This window comes from Mastigoproctus giganteus, chromosome 13 (assembly GCF_048544385.1).
Source record: "Mastigoproctus giganteus isolate SK-2022 chromosome 13, ASM4854438v1, whole genome shotgun sequence".
Taxonomy (NCBI): Eukaryota; Metazoa; Arthropoda; class Arachnida; order Uropygi; family Thelyphonidae; genus Mastigoproctus; species Mastigoproctus giganteus.
Genome location: NC_143587.1, coordinates 103,747,357 through 103,766,110, shown reverse-complemented (window position 1 = coordinate 103,766,110; position 18,754 = coordinate 103,747,357).

Genomic DNA, 18,754 nt, shown 5'->3' with positions numbered 1-18,754 from the left:
GTCGGACGTCTGTGAGAGCTATACTTTGAACAGTAAATTTTCTAGAATCGGACAGAGAGTAATATCATAGCGGCTTCGAGAAAAAGCTGCATCTTGATGATTGGCTGTTCCTTATTTGGCTATTGAATACGTAGCAATCTTCGTGGGAACGTATAACGAGGTGGAGATCTCAGGAGAACTCGGTATACTGTACTAGTTTATTTATTGAGAAGACTGCCAGTTCTGTAGGTGCTACTACATCAAGCAATCGCACTGTAGGCTAGTGCCCGAATAGCTGAACATGCTGGGGTGAAAAAATTTGGAAATGGGAAGGGGTTAAACTGGGCTTTTCAGATCATTCGAGAGAATTCCACCTTTTACCTCAAGGATCTTAAAGTTTTTCAGGTCCTCAAATTGTTGCCTGAGACGGCTCGCAAAGGCCTAACTCATTCATCACAACATAGGTGCCAAAATCAACACAAACACTGGCAGATTTTCAAGAAATACTCTTCTAATCTAACCCCGTCTCACCTTTCCTTCACCTCCTCCTACGTCCAGGATTACTCTACAGGCACTAGGAGGTTCCTAGAGGCGTCTAGGGCTAGTACGAGCCATGGTAAAAAATTCACGACGTCCCCCCACCCCACTTGTATGTTTAACGCTGGGCAGGTGAAAATTGCATGTGGCCCCTTGTGTTACTATGTGTTCATGTGTATCCACACGCAAAATTCAATTCTAACATGTAAATCAATAAGATAAAATAATTTTAAAAAATCAAAACATTTTTTATTATTTCAAGTTTGTAAAATTTTTGTCGATTGTTAAAAAGTAATTTAATTACTTAAATGTATTAGTCTTAGGTAACCGCTTGAAAGAGGGCACAATACTTTAGCCCCTCACCCCTTATCCGGCTTGGAGGTCCCAGAGGATTCAAGATTGACTTGCCAGAGAGCTAACAACCAACTGTCCATTCAGGACCAATGTAATTACTATATTCAAAACTCACATGCTACAGCCAATCAGCAAAATGTAGCTTTCTCACACGGCCGTTAAAAAGTCTCGGTCTGAAGTCAGCAGGCAGAAAATTGTTACGGCGGCCGTTTATAATCCGACGTCTCAGTACGATTTAGTTGGATACGACAAAATTGATGTGATTTTGAAGGTGTGCAGGTGCGATCTATTGAATCGGTTCGATTTTGACTGCAGCAGTACACGTGTGTGTGTGCGCGATTTGAATCATTCCATTCAGTTTTGTTGACAGAAAGATATGGCAAGTTATACACACTTTCCCGACAGCATATTTGAATTATACGAAAAATCAACTTGCCTTTGGGAAGTAAAGTCACCAGAATATCATGACAACAACGCAAGAAGTCTTAGATGCGTTAGTGGCCAAATTCAAAGTAGTCCTGAGGCTAATGAGGAATTCGTTAAGAAAAAGATTAATGATTTTAAAACCCCCTTATAAAAGACAGCTTAAATTGACTCAAGGAAAAGTACTGGTTCCGATGCTATCTATACGCCAAAGTTATTATATTTTAAACTTCTCGTTTTTTGGACTATCAGGAATTGCCAAGAACATCCATTTCAAACATTTCTGAGGAAGAAGAGGTAAGTTAATAAAACGAATTTTTGTACAGCTTTATTCTGAAAATCTACAGCTTCTTCATCGTTAAAGTATACCCTAAATTTGTTGCTCACAGTTTTTGCTGATTCTGTAAAATTTCTATTGCTAGTACTTTTGTCGAAAACCACTAAATCGTTTAGTGTTATTCTGAGGCCTTTATTTAGAAGTCCTGTTCGTTGTCTAAAATGCTACTGATAATAATTCTACATAACTGTCGTCGAACAATCGAAGGTAGTTACGCCAGTCTGGATACAATCTTAATTCTTCCAATAAATTAGTATGCGAGTAAATATTTCTTTTCATTAATCATCCTTTACACAACCATCTTCGCTGATTATACGGTTTTCTTTTATTTTTAATTTTCATGACACAAACAGCTAGAGATGCTAAGAGAATTTGCTTATCAAGAGACACGTTTATTGGCGCCTCCGTAGCTATGTGGGAAGGAGCAGCAGTACGTAGTACACGCTTCTTGATTAGACCGGGGTTCAAGCCCGTCATCACCAAATATGGAGGATGCGGAAAGGTCAGGGAATAACCACCGCATATCCCGGAGCAATGTGGCCTTAGTTGCTAATTCTCCTAAAAAAACACACGTTTATTTTATGGATGCCGAATTCAAACTGCGCGGTCGTAACGTGTAAAGTGTATTGATCTCTAACGGCACCAGGGGTTTCCCTCATCTCCGCGTTGCTTTCATTGTAGGTGTACCAGTTCACTGGGAAGGCCAGAGATTTAAAAGTGAATGGATTTTGTATAAGTGTAATGTTATGTATCGTTGTTCTTCTGGCCATTTAGCCGCTGGACTCCTACTGAAGCCCAACGTTGCCCACACTTGGCCCCGTGGAGGCAGACCAGTTACACAGTGGCATGAAGCTTTACTCTGGCAGGCCCTGCTACCTAGTTTCCTGAGATTTCAGTGGCTAAGGCCTATTAAAAAATGATAAATAAATAAAATAAAATAATGCAACACGCGGCGATTTTCAGGGTAAGACGCTAAAGAGATTAGAGGCCCAAAGGGACAAGCGTGACTTGATTTGATCAATTAAAATTTTGGTAGTGTGGGGCATACGCTATGATATTTAGTCAGAGTGGGGAGGAGACTGAAGACTGGGGGGGGGGTCAGAAATATGGGGTCAATAGGGAAGACGATCCCAGAGAAGATCAGTGGGGTATGCCCATGCCCCACCAGGAGGAAAAGAGGGGTGGGCCCGGGGGAGAGCAAACAGCAGAGCTATCCCCTCTCTCCCCCGCCCAGGAAGTAGAGTAAAAGCCCTGTGCAAGTGAGCACAGGTGTAAGATCGCCTTGCGGCAGCAAAGCTGCGTGTAGTCACTGCAGTTGAAGTGTCCAAGCCGTGAAAGTTCGTCATTCCTGGGACAGTCCCGACCTGTCTAATAATTAGTATATCCATTTTTGTGCAGACGATGCACGAGCGGGTATCCTCACATGCGTCATTCATATTTCCGCGTCTCTATCAGGTAAGTCGTTGTACTAAGAGTCTGCGAGGTCCCTCCTTATTGAAGTTACTTATATTCAGCAGTTGTGTTTTGCGCTGGAGGAGTAAGCAGCTCTTGCACGAGTTTCTCATTATTGGGAAGGGACTTGATTATGACCCCAAGATAATGACCAGAAAATAAGCCCCAGACCACATGCAGTCTGGAAGGATGACATCCAGATTTAACCCCCTATTAGTGTCCCACCTAGATGAGACTCAACGGCCAATTTTTTAGGGCCTGCAAACTGATGGAGACGACATACGTGGCACTCTCCGGCCGGAACAGCCTATTGGCGACCCAAATCCGCACTCTCTTGAGCGGATCTTTCTTTCCAAACTCCTGGGGAGGAGAGGCTTGCCTCTCCTTGCCTCCCCAATTTTTTCACTCTGGTGGGGCACGGGCATGCCTCACTACCTGCAGGGGCCATCTACTCTGTCGGCCCCTTATTTCCAATTTCTTCCCCCCCAGTCTTCATCCTCCCCCCAAACTTTTGTCTTGCACAGCGTTTAGCCCTACATGTCAAAATCAAAAGAGAACATCAAAATTCTTGCCCGAACCTATTTGGTTTTTAAAACTCACTTTCACCGCACAGCCCCACGTCACGCAATATTAATACTAACTTGTAAAGTATCACTAATATCAACCTCGATTTTTTTTTTTTTTTTTTTTTTTGGTCCTAGCCACTAAAATCCCAGGAAAGTAAGTGGCAAGACCAGCCAGAGTACAAATATTGGTAACACCCGGCCGGCCTCCCTGTGGCAGGTATTGGTAACGTCGGGTCTCACTAGGGGCCCGGCGGCTAACAGGCCGGATGAACAATGGGCACAACAAACTACACAGTACATATCCCACACACTTTTAAATCTCTGGCTTGTCCGATACAGAGAACATACGCGGAGATGGGAGAAATCCCAGGTGCCGTCAGACCCCGAACATACCTAATACCTAATAATATTGGGAAGGGAACCTGACAAAGACATTGTGCAGTTTGCTGCCAAAACATTAGGCGATCTGAACCGGGTACCCTCACTTGGTTGACTTTCTTTCCCTTCCCTTGGCAGGGAATGGTTACTCTGTAGCCCCCCCTGCCATCCCCTATCTTCACTTGGTGAGGCATGGGCCAGCCCCGCCGACTTTTCTGGTTATCTTCACTATTGACCCCATATTTCTGTCTTTCACCCCCCCCAGTCTTCAGTCTCCCTTCCCCCTCTAGCTATCTTGCGACTAGCGCTTGACCCTTGCCAAAACTACACAAGCCCCACACTAAAATTAAAAAAAAAAAAAAAAAAACTCTAACCCGTATAACTTATATCTCGGCCTGACCCAATTTCTAGCGTTTCTCCCCCCCCCTCCATTTTTTTTTTTTTAGGTCCTAGCCACTGAAATCTCAGGAAATTAGGTGGCAGGACCTGCCAGAGTAAATAGTAAATTTCTAAAATACTGGTGTACCTGGTCTGCCTCCACGAGGTATAGTGTGGGCAACGGTGGGCCTCATTTGAGACCCAACGGCTAAAAGACCAGATAAACAACGGTACAAAACATTACACGCCACAATATCCACACACTTAAACCTCTGGCCTCTACAGTGTTCTGTATAACACCACAATGTATATTACGCGGAGATGGGGGAAACCCCTGGTGCCGTTAGACCCTAAACACACTATACACTATTGGTAAGGGATAAAACCCCATAATGACAGCCAGTAGACTTGATTATGACCCCAAGATAATGACCAGAAAATAGGACCCAGACCACATGCAGTCTGGAAGGATGACATCCCAGATTTAACCCCCTATTAGTGTCCCACCTAGATGAGACTCAACGATCAGCTTTTTAGGGCCTGCAAACTGATGGAGACGACATACGGTTGCACTCTCCCGCCGGAACAGCCTATTGGCGACCCAAATCCGCACTCTCTTGAGCGGATCTTTCTTTCCAAACTCCTGGGGAGGAGAGGCTTGCCTCCCCAATTTTCTCACTCTGGTGGGGCACGGGCATGCCTGACTACCTACAGGGGCTATCTACTCTGTCGGCCCTTATTTCCAATTTCTTCCCCCCAGTCTTCATCCCCCCAAACTTTTGTCTTGCACAGCGTTTAGCTCCTACATTTCAAAATCAAAAGAGAACATCAAAATTCTTGCTCGAACCTATTTGGTTTTTAAAACTCACTTTCACTGCACAGCCCCACGTCGCATACTATTAATACTCACTTGCTAAGTATCACTAATATCAACCTCGATTTATTTATTTATTATTATTATTTATTTTATTTTATTTTATTTTTTTTTTTTTTTTTTTGGTCCTATCCACTGAAATCCCAGGAAAGTAAGTGGCAAGACCAGCCAGAGTACAAATATTGGTAACACCCGGCCGGCATCCCTGTGGCGGGTATTAGTAACGTCCAGTCTCACTAGGGGCCCGGCGGCTAACAGGCCGGATGAACAATGGGCACAACAAACTACACAGTACATATCCCACACACTTTTAAATCTCTGGCTTGTCCGATACAGAGAACATACGCGGAGATGGGAGAAATCCCAGGTGCCGTCAGACCCCGAACATACCTAATACCTAATATTGTGGTTCCCTGTGAACAGCAATTTGTGTTTTTCGCCTGGTAAACAACTCCTGCGCGAATTTGGCTAGTGCTTTGTACTCTTCGCATGAATCTAGTAGGTGCGACTCGAGATGTCTTGGGAAGCACGTGGTTGCTGTCATAAGTCTGCAGCGTAGGTCTTCATAGTTGGTACATTCATACATTATGTGTGTCCAGGTTTCTGGCTCCCCACAGGAGCAACGTGGGTCCTCTAGGATTCTGAAAGATGCTAATTTCGCGTTGAACGCTCCGTGGCCTGTCAGCAAATAGGTTGTGAAGAGGCCGGATTGAAACTAGGGGAGGGGCTTGGGGTACACCCTGGCTATGGTGGGCAGAAATTTCTTTGTAATTTCGCCTTTGGTTGTAGCAGTCCATCGATCTTGCCATACCTGCTGTAAGTTCCTTTGTAGTCTGAATTTTTTCTTCTTTCTGATTCGCAGCTGTGTTTACTGTAAACCCAAGGAAGGTGCAGGGTTGTCCTTTTGCAATGCTATGAGTGATGCCGCAGCGAAAAGCCTCTAAGTCCAGGGGGAGGGCCCTGTTAATACATGTAGGGTGTGAGTGCTAGTGGTACAGCAGGCACGGGTGATGGTTAGCAATACTGTCCGTTGAGTAGCATCCAGTGTCCGTCGATTTACGGCAGTTACGGCTTTTTGAAACCAGGCTGGAGAGGCGTAGGTTATTGCTGGTAGGAAGGTTGTTTTATAATACAGTGACAGGGTGTGTTTGTTGAGCCCCCAATCTCGTCTTGTGATTCTGGCCACTAGTGTATGTAAGGTGGTACTGGAATGATAGTTTAGAGTCAAGTATAAGGCCAAGGTGTTTTAGTTGGTCCACTAGTTTGATGGTCTTATTTTCCACTTTGATTTGTGATGACCTGCGTAGGTCTAGTGTTCCTTTGAGCAAAATCGAGGAAGTTTTGGTCGGTGACATCTTCAGTAGATGAATCTGTGTCCACTCTTGAAGTATGCTCAGGGCCTGGTTTGCCTTGTCCTCCAGTTGGGCCCTGCTGTCTGCAGCGACGGTCCAGATTAAGTCATCCGCGAAGGCCTGGGAGTGGACTTCCCCCAGGTTCATGGCCAGGTACTCATCAAGGATCATGTTCCACAGGAGCGAGCCAAGAACAAAGCCCTGGGGGCAGAGCATGTGAACCGGTCGATTTAGTTTCCCATAAGGTGCGATGACGCTTATTGTCCTCTGTGAAAGATATGATTTGATAGACTAGTAGAGGTTTTCTGGCACGTGGGCCCGCCGTAGTCTCACCAGGACGCTCGGCCACCAAATGGGGTGTTGAATGCCCCAGCAAAATCGATTGATATGTTGCGGAGTATAGTAGATTTCTTAGGGCTTTCACAGTAGATGATTGTAGTTTAAAGCCAAATTGGGTTGCCACGTCAATCCAGCTGTTTGGTAGTGTTGGCTAATTCTTGTGTATAGCAATCTCTCAAACAGTTTACTTATAACTGGTAGCAGTGCGATCGGGCGATACGATTTCGGCGAGTCACGTGGCTTCGCCGGATTTTTCAAGACGAGTTTTACATTCGCTTGTTTCCATTGTCTTGGGAAGGTGCCAGATTCAAGGCAGCGGTTATACAGATTGAGTAGTAGTTCCGGTGCAATTTCCGTTACCGTTTTAATAATTTCCGGCTCCAGTAAATCTGGGCCAGGACATTTATTGTTTCGTATGAGGGTTGAAGCCTATCGGAGTTCCTCCAGGGTAAATGGTGGTTCACGTCGGTTTGTAGTATATTCATTGTTCTCAGCACAGATTTGCAGTTGTTCTTGTAAGGTCGAGATGGCTGGTTCTGGGAAGATAGTGTCCAGTATATTGTTTATTGATTGGTGCCATGTGGTAGTCGGGGTGCCCTGCGATGTCCTTGTTGTCATGATGACTTCCCCTCGGGGGAGCTTGTTTGTCGCTATCTTGTACACCACTCCCCAGGGTTGAGCGTTTCCGGTTGTGCCTACAAACGTCTCCCAGGCCTTACGCTTGCTTTTGGTTATTAGGTTTATGTACCTGTTTCTTGTGTCTTTATAGCTTTCCCTCAAAACTGCAATTTCTGCGGCCGGCCACGAGCTCCTCGCTCTCTGAAACTGTTTTCTTTTTCTAATCACCTCACGCCTTAGATTTTGGATATCTGGGGTCCACCAAGGAACCGCACCCGGTGTTGGATTTTTTCGTTTCATTGCAGCTTCGCTAATGCTGGTTAAGATCTTGGTGACTCTCATTTGGGTGTCGTTCGGGTCAGATTGCGGGTTCATATTGGTGAGGTGCCCGGCCGCAGCAGGTGCAAGCAGCTCCCCAAAGAGATCCCAGTTGGCTTTTGGAACCACGAAGCGGTTTAGCATCTTCTTGGGTACTGATGTCCTGTCTATGATCGTCGTATTTCATAGGTTCACTCTGTAGTCGGACGTTGTTCAAGAGTCTTGGACCTTCCAGTCCATGACGTATCTGGCAATGTTTCCAGTGGCCACAGCGACATCAATTGTGGCCTCCCACAGAGTGTTACAAAATGTAGGAAGGTGGTTGGGTTGGTTTAGGACCACAAACGGTGAATTTGTCAGATAGTCTTCCAGGAGCTGCCCATTTCCAGCTCCTCGTCTGTTTGGGGTCAGACTATGGCCGGAGAACGGCAGTTTATATCCGCTCCAACAATAATCTTCTGGTTCGGAAGCGTGTCTAGTAGCATCTGCAGGTACCTGGTGGAGAAGGAAATGTCTTCCCCTGGTCTGCAGTAGAGCGCCACCGCGTAGAGGGGGCACAATGGGGTTAGAATGTGGGCACATGCAGCCCAAGCCTTGCATAGTTGGCTGATCTTGGTGACTGTTTAATTGGGATTGTGCACCGCAACTGCAGCCCACGGTCATTGGGTAGCCGCGCACCCGTTTTGTATGGGTATACGGCTCCTGTAGTATTAAGATATCTGTGCCAGTCTCGTCTGCTTTAATTCGAAGTTGTTCTGGCCTTTGCGCATTTTGCTGTAGGATAGTAATCTTGCAGGTGTTATCTTTTATTGTGTCTCTCTCCATAGTCAATTCTGGTTTGGCATGAACTCTTGGCTTTTAGGTATGTTGGACACTTGGGGTTCCTGATGGAGTGGGAGTGTTCAAGTTTTAAGGACTTGCAGTTGACGCATGTTGGGTCCTGGTTTTGTTGGGAAATTTTTGAATTCATGGCCTTTTCCAGAGCAGTGGCCACAGGTGGGTGCTGTCTGGTTGCACGTATGTGTGGTTTGTCCAAATTTGCAACACCTGAAACATTTTGGAACAGCTGCGTGCTCCCTGAACCGGTGGGAACCCCATTCTATATATAACCTTGTGTGGTTTTTCAACACCTGCCATGTTGCTGGGGCCAGCTCAATGACCCAGTTCTTTTTTGTCCCTGTTCTTGAGTTGGTCGAGTACCTGGGTTGCACTAGGTTTTGGTTCTGCAGTTCTGGAGGTATATCTCTGAGGTTTCTGGTGATTATTTCCGTGGTCAGTTGGCTGGGTGATATTTCTTTGTCCACATCGTATATTGTGATGGAGGGTCCCTTCCTCCTTGGCGGTTCAGCTGAGAATCCAAGGGTGGCAATTTTTGGATTTGTGATTATTGCTTGGACATCTTCCATTGAGTCAGTCTCTATTATGAGCCCAACATTGCGGGTATTTCTTATAAACTTGATTTTGGCGGTTTTGAGGTCCTCCTTTAATTCCCTCATCACCGTGGTCTTCAGCACTTCGCTTGTTTGGGTGGTGTCCATTTCGGTCAGTCGAAGGACCACTAAGTTCTGCGTCTTGAGTAAGGGCTGCCTCCTTGTCTGGGGCCCTTTTGTTTGTAGTTGCACTGGTGGTTGTGCCAGGTTGTTCCTCAGCGTTTGGGTGTAGGTGGGTGCACGCTGTGGCATTTGGTTTGTCCCACAGTCAAAGTATGCCTGGAGTCTTGCATTTATTCTCTCGCTCTCGAGGTATGTCTCTATCAAGAGTGTGTCCAACTTGTTCCATAGGTTCACTATTTGTGCTCTAATCCCAGTAGTTACCCTGTTGGTTTGTTCCTTGAACAGGGTTTCCAGGGCAGCTTTAAGGAACAGTGATTTTTCGTATACTGTGCCCTTCGGCAAGGTGGGATCCAGGGGTGGCTCTTGTTGCTTGTCTTCGCTGGCATCCTTTTGACTTGTAGGGTTTTCTTGTGTTTCCTTTGGTTCGGTCTGGGAGCGCATCCCCCGCTCCCACTTAGGCATTTTCTTCCTATTTTTCCTTTTCCCTGTCTGGGGGGTGGAACGGGGGTCCTCCACTTCTTCTTGCTGTTCAGTGATGATGGGATCGTCGTTTTGACTCTGCTGCATGACTTCTTTAGTTTTGTCGGCTTTTCCTTCCACGTCTAGTGAGTTCCGAATTAACGGGCCGATTCGGATGATCCAAGTTTCGTTGTTTCACGTGAAGAGGTTCGTGAGTGACAGTTGAATGTCGCCTACTACAAGTCCGTAGCTAGATTAGACGGCTCTCAGTGGGCCAGCAAAATTTGGGGGATTCCCTCCTGTCACGTGCGGGGGGGTCAACACAACTTTAAAAAAAAAGCAGGTACAGAGACGGGACTACTTTCTTTGGGGGGAGAGCTTCAGAGGTGCCAATCACGATTCCGAAGTCTATTTTGGCACAGATCACACTGGTCGAGAGTTTACACTTATCCATGGTCAGTTTGTGGAAGAGGGAGGGGGGGGGAATCAGATGCACACTTTTATATACATTTTTGAGCATAATTTTCTCATAAAGCGTTCGTAATTGTTGTTGCAGGCAATAAACCTATATTGTCACACAAGGGGAAGGCTTCCAACCCAGTTAGGGTCAGATATCAGCGTGCCAGCCACGTTATATTGGCTAGCTCTCTATTTCCCTGCTGTCAGCCACATGGTGACCAGTGCGGTCTGGCAACAAAGGAAACAGATAAATAACGCTGAGATCTAACTAAATACCCAGTAGAATGATAAAAGTTTCTCACCAATGGTATCCACTGTTGTTTATCTTCATGGGAGAACACAATTTGGACACTAAACTAAACTAAACACATATTTAATCCAAAAATGCACGAGCGATGATACGAGCGTCCTCACTGTATGGCGGCCATATTACTCCTGTGTGTGTATAAGGTATAAGGTATAAGGTATAAGGTATGTTAGTGTCTAACGGCTCCTGGGATTTCTCCCATCTCCGCGGGTGTACATTGTATCGGGGCCAGAGATTTGAAGTGTGTGGGGGTCATGTGCTGTATATTGTGTTGTGCCCTTTGTTCCTCCGGTCTATTAGCCGCCGAGCCCCTAGTGGGACCCGACGTTACCACACCATGCCACGGGGAGGCTGACCGGGTGTACCACTGTAGCTAGAGTACTCTGGCGGGTCCTGCCACCTACTTTCCTGGGATTTCAGTGGAAATTGTACAGCATTTGTATCCAACTAAATCGTACTGCGGCGTTGGAATGTGAGTGGCCGCTATAATTATTGACAGTAGGCAGCTCCTACAGCCGTCCGTCCAGACCAATCAAACGACAATTCCACAGTGACATTACAGTTCAGTTCCCTGGTGGACGTGACGAGATCCTTTTAAATATCTTCTGCACATTGTTATAACAGGGACTGAATATAACGTATCCAAAAACTCCAAGGAACGTTAAGAAAAAAGTGACTTACCACCACATTTAGATTAATATGACATGTACATATTTCCAATCAAAAGTTAGTTCCTCTGCCTTACCAAATTTTGTAAATGTGTTTAGGGAACAAAAATAAAGAAAAAACGTTCCTATGAATACGCGATTGACATCTTGTTGAGTTAAGGCTTCCTAAAATTTTGGTACTCTATGAATACCACAAGCCAATTGACCACAGATAGGTATGGCAACTTTCAGCGAAAATTTCACTGTTAATTGTAGTTGGACCATTTACTACAAATGGACTTGTAATGAATATATGAACAATTGTGTTCTTATTTACAAGAAGAATTTCAAAAAAGTCTAACGCAGCAAAAAGGTGTTTTCGTATGTCGTTAAAACTCCTTTTTTACATTATTAGTCCTAATTTCCACAAAAACTTCCGTTTGACTGGAGAGTTCCGCGCTGTATTTTTCACTATCATCCCACGCAGGGTAGATAAGGTATGAGGTTTGAATCCCATGAATGCAGCGAGTAAATGCGTCCAGTAAACAGGCAAGTCAACAACAGAACACATGCAGTTTACAGCTAGGGTGACGAACTCTTGATCAGCCAATTTCGGGATATCGACCTCAAATTCAGGACACAACAAAAAATATCGGGATCTTTTCATTGGTACATCAGATTTAAAAAAAAAAATTCCTTGTAATATTAACGTATGTACATGGCCCTTCTTGGGTATTATACATATATAGGTATATCTTGACATTAATTTTTAAAATAGGTATGTTGAATAAATTAGATACACGTAGGTAGGTAAGTAAAATGTATATTCATTATTAGGTCAGCATCAATTTATCTGACACAATGCTTTTTAACATCATTAAATCCGCCATGATACTAAACGATTTTCTACACAAATTGCAATAAATTTTGTAACACGAGAAATCATCTTTTTTTTGCTGCCATTCTTCTCTATAAACACACATTCTTTTCATTTTCTTTCTCTTTTTATCTTCATTGCTGTCAGACATATTTCTTTCAACTCGAACAAATAAATAATTAATTAAATCAAAATAGTATCTTATTAAATTTTACGATAAAACAAATAAATAACTTACGAAAAATAACCCACGATCACAATACAGTATTCAGAAATGCGCGCACGTTTCTCCGTTTCTACCTTACGCTGCTATGAACACGACTAAACTGACTGGCTGACTGCTTTTGTTTCAATTTAACCCCTTCCCTCGCGGGCTACTTTCGGACCCCCGCGTAATCTATACATACCAACGAACATATTTCACGATTTTATAAAGGAAGATGATTCCTCGTATTACAAAATTTTATTGCAATTTGTGTAGAAAATCGAACTGTCCTGAAGGAACATACTGAGGTATGTTCCTTCAGTATGATACGACTGAGACGTATTCTTCGGACCTATATGTCCTGCAATCAGAGTTAAGCTGTTATAAATATTGCGATTGCATTTAAACAAAAACATAATTTGTGTCTGTTTATTGGACAGAACAAAGGAATGTCCGGACTGTAAGCAACTTGCATGCCATCTTCTTCATGCCTGTGATTTACAAACCGTTTTACAATAAAAATAAAATAAAATCTCTCTAATTATTCAAATAAACGAGTACGTTGTCGTTTTAATTTTATGCCAGGTGAAAATCATCTCTTTGGACGCGTCAGAAACTTTTAGAACGGTGTACTAAGTGCATTCAGTGAGGTGGCGATTAACTTGAATCAAAAATAAAATCATTTTTGGGCTCCTTCACTTGTGTTCTTTTTATTGCACCAGTCCGGGAACTTTATTTTCACACCTCGTATATGGATCAAGTTCCAGCATTCTTGTCGTATGCTAATGATATTGTGTGTTACTTGCCATGCAAACGCCAGGTTGTTGATCCACAAGAAAGACAAACCTCAGAAACGTTAAACTACCTTGGATCCGCCGTAGCCAGGCGCGCGGGTGCATAAGTACACGTAACTTGAAGGACCGGGGTTGAAGCCCGTGACTGCTGAATACGGTGCTATTTCTTGTATTCTGTGTATCTTGTAAACTCCTCTGACCGTTTGGTCATCCCGGAGTATAAACAGAATATTTATTTAATACTTTCTGCCAATATGCCAAATTTTCTTGGTCTTTCAGTTAATCCCCAGAAGTCAAGCTATCTGATCTTTTCTCCAAGTCGCATGACATCCGCTGATACTTTACTCCCGGAATTAGCAGGAAAGGTTCTGACTCCCACAGAGAGAGTATCAAGTTCTTAGGGGTAAATCCTAGATGCGAATCTCAGTTTTAAACAGCAAATCCAAGTCCAGCATTCCAAAGCCTTGCGAGCCTTCTGGGGAATTAAAATAGATATATGCAGAACTCAAAATAAACAAATAATCAGGAAATACCTCGAAACGTACTTCAGAATGATCTCTTATGTCGTGGAAGTTCGGTCGGCTGCACCTCCCACCAGCCTCAAGAAATTATGGGGTATAGAATTCTGGGTGCTGAAGTGGGCCAACGGGTGGTCTCACCAGATCTACACGACATCCAAATCTGTACTATGCTCCAACCTGCAATACACGCCCGCAGTCCACAGAGCCCATGTGCGGGAAATAAAGGCGTTCCTTCATCTGTGTTCATCTAAGCACGAACATATGAACATCTGGAACACGGTTGGTTGGCGTTTGCCAGGAAGACACCTTCGCAGTACCCCTCTTTGTGCTCGAGGCTACAGAGTTTCAATAGACACTTCCCAAAGGTGACTTTGGACACGCAACTCGCTCAACATCGACTTGGACCTATGGTCGATTGACAAGTCATATCGAGATGATATCTTGGGCTATCTTACTGTATGTAAAGGACAGGTTTGCAAGTGCCGATCCTAGTATGCCGATGTCATTTTATATTATGCTTAATTTGTAGTCTTGTTTTTATTAAGATTAATTCCTTGTTCAGATATTTTGTCTTTAATGGCTAATTTGCAGCTGAACTTGGTATTTTTGTGATTGGTCACTTGTACAGTGAATGTTTTGTAAGATTCCTCTGGTTATCTGTGCAGGGAATCAAAAAAAAAAAAAAAAAAATATATATATATATATATATATATATAACAGTTAATGCAGGTATGGTTTCTGTGGTGAATTTGGGCTTCTATTCCTGTCCCTCTACACCCACAACTTTCGTGGGGCCAAAAAGAAATAAAATACAGGAACCATGACTGTACCCAGATGACATTCGGACAAACACAGCCGCGTTCTTCATCGATTCAGAAGAAAATCCGTTTAATTAAAAAGAAACTTCGTATATTACAACTTCAATTGTATTTTTACTACAATGGGAATCGAATCCAGACCCACGAGTTTATAAATGCCAAAGGACTATAATTCGATAAAATTTTTATTTTTTTGCTGTTTTGTGCAATGAAATATTTCTGTGGGTGTTTCCAATTGGGATAAAATAACTAAGGAGTTTTCAAGAAATTAAACTATTTCTCTTCTTCCTTGTCTGGCTGTTTTGTAGCAAATGTAACCATGGCAGAATTATTGCAGCAGTGTATCGGTGCAAGTGAGTGCATGTTCACGGGCCGATTTGAATTTCACGCGGGCTGAAAGGCCGGAATAACTCAGGGGGATCTTTTACAAGAGAAAACTAATTAACAAAAATACTTATGTAGATGAATATTTTGTTAAAAAGTTTAAAATAGTTGTGGTTCTCAGTCAACTGAGTGATGTTCTGACCTAAGAAAGTATAAGGTCTTACTTTATACTTTCTTAGGTCAACGTGAACGAATCCATAGAGTTTAACCGAATCGGTCACATCTAACTTCAGCTCATTGGCAAGCAAAGTTGTATGACGTAATTCGGATCGAGAAATGGAGAGAATGATCTGATGTCTGAACCTATCCAAGGAAGATTTCATGAAGCTCAGTTTAAAAGCATATAAAGTCTCGCGAGTTCCAATAGACTGAAATCTGATAAAATTGTATAGTTGCATGATAAAGATTCTAAGGGAAAACGTCGGACCTCCTTTGGTCATATAATTGGTGAAATGCCTTTGAGTTTATTCCAGGTTTCGTTTCTAGTGACTTCTATATGGATTCAAAAGCTAATAGACAAATTCAATGATTGGTAGTGCGACAGATAAGCCCTAAAAAGAAATATTGAGCAGATTGGATGCCTAAACATCCGTGACTGTGTTTTGATAAAATCTATCTCTTTTCGCCCTTAGAAAACTTTGTTCATCAATTTATCCAGAACTTCCAAGGAACTTCAAGGAGACTTGGCACCAGACTCCAAATTAAAATGAAATCTTCATATTTCTAATCGAATCAGTACGAACGTGCTAATATACAATTAGCACAGTTCGTTCCACTCTTTATTGCCAAACTTCGTGTATATTTTTATGTTAAAAATGCTCTTATGACTATGGGCTTGACAGCATCTTGTTGAGTTAAGGCTTCCTAAAATTTTGGTAATCTATGAATACTTCAAGCTGTAGATATGTATGGCGAGAATAAGCTAATATAGCTTTCATTCTTAATGAAGGGGGACCACTTAATACAAATGTATTTAGTGAATGCATGCAATTATGCCATAGTTTCTTTGACACTTAACACAAACATATACCTCATCTTGGAAAAATTGAACCAACTAAAAAAATGCATTTTTATTTTTCATAATTTAAGCAACATGCATTTTTAATCTCATTTTAAATAAAAATTCGTTACTAACTGACGCGTTAGTTAGTAACGAATTAAACATTTAGCAAAATGCATTACATTGGCACCTCTGTTTAACTGAGGAGTGTTCACTCAAATTGTTCAATATTCACGACTTTACCAAAATCATGCGAAATACTAGATGAAAATATAATCTTCAGAAACACCAATAGAGTATTACGAGGTTTGGCAATCAGCCAGATTCTAGAAGCCTTTCTTTTTAGAATTCGGAGGAAAATTTTGAATTTTTATAATGAGATAAAAATACGCAATTTCTTGTCGTATCTATTCTTGCCACCTATTAAGTATTGAGAAATTTTAAATATTTAAATGAGAACCACAATTCCACCAATTATCATTAATATGCTATATGTATGATTATATAGATTTGATCTGTGAAATGGTAGTTCTTATTTAAGTAAATATTTTTAAGCACGATTTAAGCTAAATCCTTGATGTTGTCCCAGACATTCTCTCAGATATGCCAGACAAGCTGTACTTGCTACCTGTAAGTCTAAAACGCTGATGGAACTGATATTCGGGTAACACTCAAGACAAGTGGACCCAATTTCGGCGACGTCCAGACGGTCTGTGACAGCCAAATCCTCTGCTTGCACCTTCACGATGGTGGGACTATTAGTAATGCTGGGTATAACCTCCATACACAAGTACATGGTGAGTGAACATCTAGGTGTGAACCAATGTAAGCAGGAGTCGAGGTGTGGTGTCCACACCACATGGAGGAACGCCGCCCCTCTACGTTACCAGGCAGTACTAGGTGGTAGATGACTCTCATCAGCCGGTGTAATACCACCACTTTGCTTATTGGAGGCTTGAAGTGGTGGAACCCACGTTTAGTCTCTAGAGCTAAGTTCCGGTCAATCCTTCCCCATTTCTTCCATCATGCAGTATGATTGATGACTTTTGAGGTTATGATGAACATCGTGGTGAGATCCAATATTCCTTACATTTCGAGGGTACAGCTCTAAAACGGTGTTCGCAGGCCGGCCGCTAGATAGTACACCGGACCGAACCTATTGGTAACTCTCTAGGAGGCTTCCGGATCAGCTAGTGTATAATCTTGCACCTCTACTCCGCCAGATAGTGACTGGAGGGAGTCCGAGTAGTGTGTATGCGGGGAGCATTGTCGAGGCCACTTATGTCATGGATCTGGGTATATTCTTACCATGTATACACCATATCAAAAAATTTCATTACTTCATACAGCATGTCCCACCCACGTTTTCTTACTATGAATACACCATGAATTGTCAAACTAATAGAGCAAGCTTATCTGCGAAAAGATCTAAACCTCCCAAGCACTTCCTAATTCATTTCACAAATATACGTGATCTCAATTCTAATCTCAACGATGTCCATTTCCACTTGCAGTCTGCCAAACCCATGTACTTTTTCTGACAGAATCTCAGTTATCGGTTGATTCAACTACTGCTCATCTCAGATGCCCAAATTATTCGCTGTATGATTCCTTTCGCCTCAAAGGTGGTACTTGTGCATATGTCCGTTCTGATATTCCCTGTCATAGACTTGGCAATTTGGAATCTCCTCTCTTTGATCTTCTCTGGCTTAAAATCTCTCTACCTCATTGTGTCAAATTCATCTGTTGTTTCTACCGTTCTCCCAACTCCACTAATCACTTGGAGCTTTTTGACTTCTTCTCTTTGCAACTTGACTTTCTCCAGTCCAACTTTCCTAACAGTGACGTAATTTTCCTTGGTGATTTTAATGTTCACAACTCCAGCCAACTTCCGTTTTCTTATCACACCGACCCAGCCGGTCGAGATGCTGAGGCATTTGCAATTACTAATGATCTTGCACAGATTGTTCATTTACCTACAAGAATACCGGACAATCCTAATCATACAGCCAATACACTTGATCTTTTTCTCACAAACAACCCTTCTAAGTTCACGGTCATTGTATTCCCAACCTCGTGTTGTTTGCCATTACAAGAATGCAAAATGGGATGACTTGCGAGACTTCTTTTCCTTGGTCGGATTACTGTTTCAAAAGTTCTGATGTCAACGTTTGCTCAGATCGTGTCAGTGAAATTATTCTTGCAGGAATGGAATCCTTTATCCCACACTCCACTTTAAAATCTCGTCCTTTATCTAAACCTTGGTTTTCCAATAAATGTGCTAAGGCTGTTCAAGAGAAGAATCTTGCATATCGCAATTGGCTTGTTTCTAATTCTTCGGTTTCATTTTCTGCCTACACCAAAGCTCGCAACAATTGTAAAGCAGTTATTACCAGTCCAAACTAGAGTTTGAACAGGCTAAGCGTAGAAAACTTGCTTCTTGCCCTAATGGTAGCCGAGCATTCTGGTCTCTTGCCACAGCTATTGGCCGCAACTTTTGCCCATCTCTGCTCCCACCTCTGTCCAAACCAGATGGTTCTGTTGTCACTTCAGCCAAGAATAAAGCTGACCTGCTAGCATCCCATTTTTCTTCCAACTCATGTATTAATGATCTTGGTAAAATAGCTCCCACCATTCCCAACACGCTCCATTCAATGCCTCCTGTGGTCTTCCGTCAAACGGATATCAGACGAATCTTGATGCTAAGAAAGCTCCAGGTCCCGATGGTATTTTTCCATTTGTTCTCAAAACCTGTGCTCCTGAACTTACTCCTATTCTTTTCCGCCTTTTTTCACTTTCTTATTCCAAAGGTGTTTTTTCCTTCT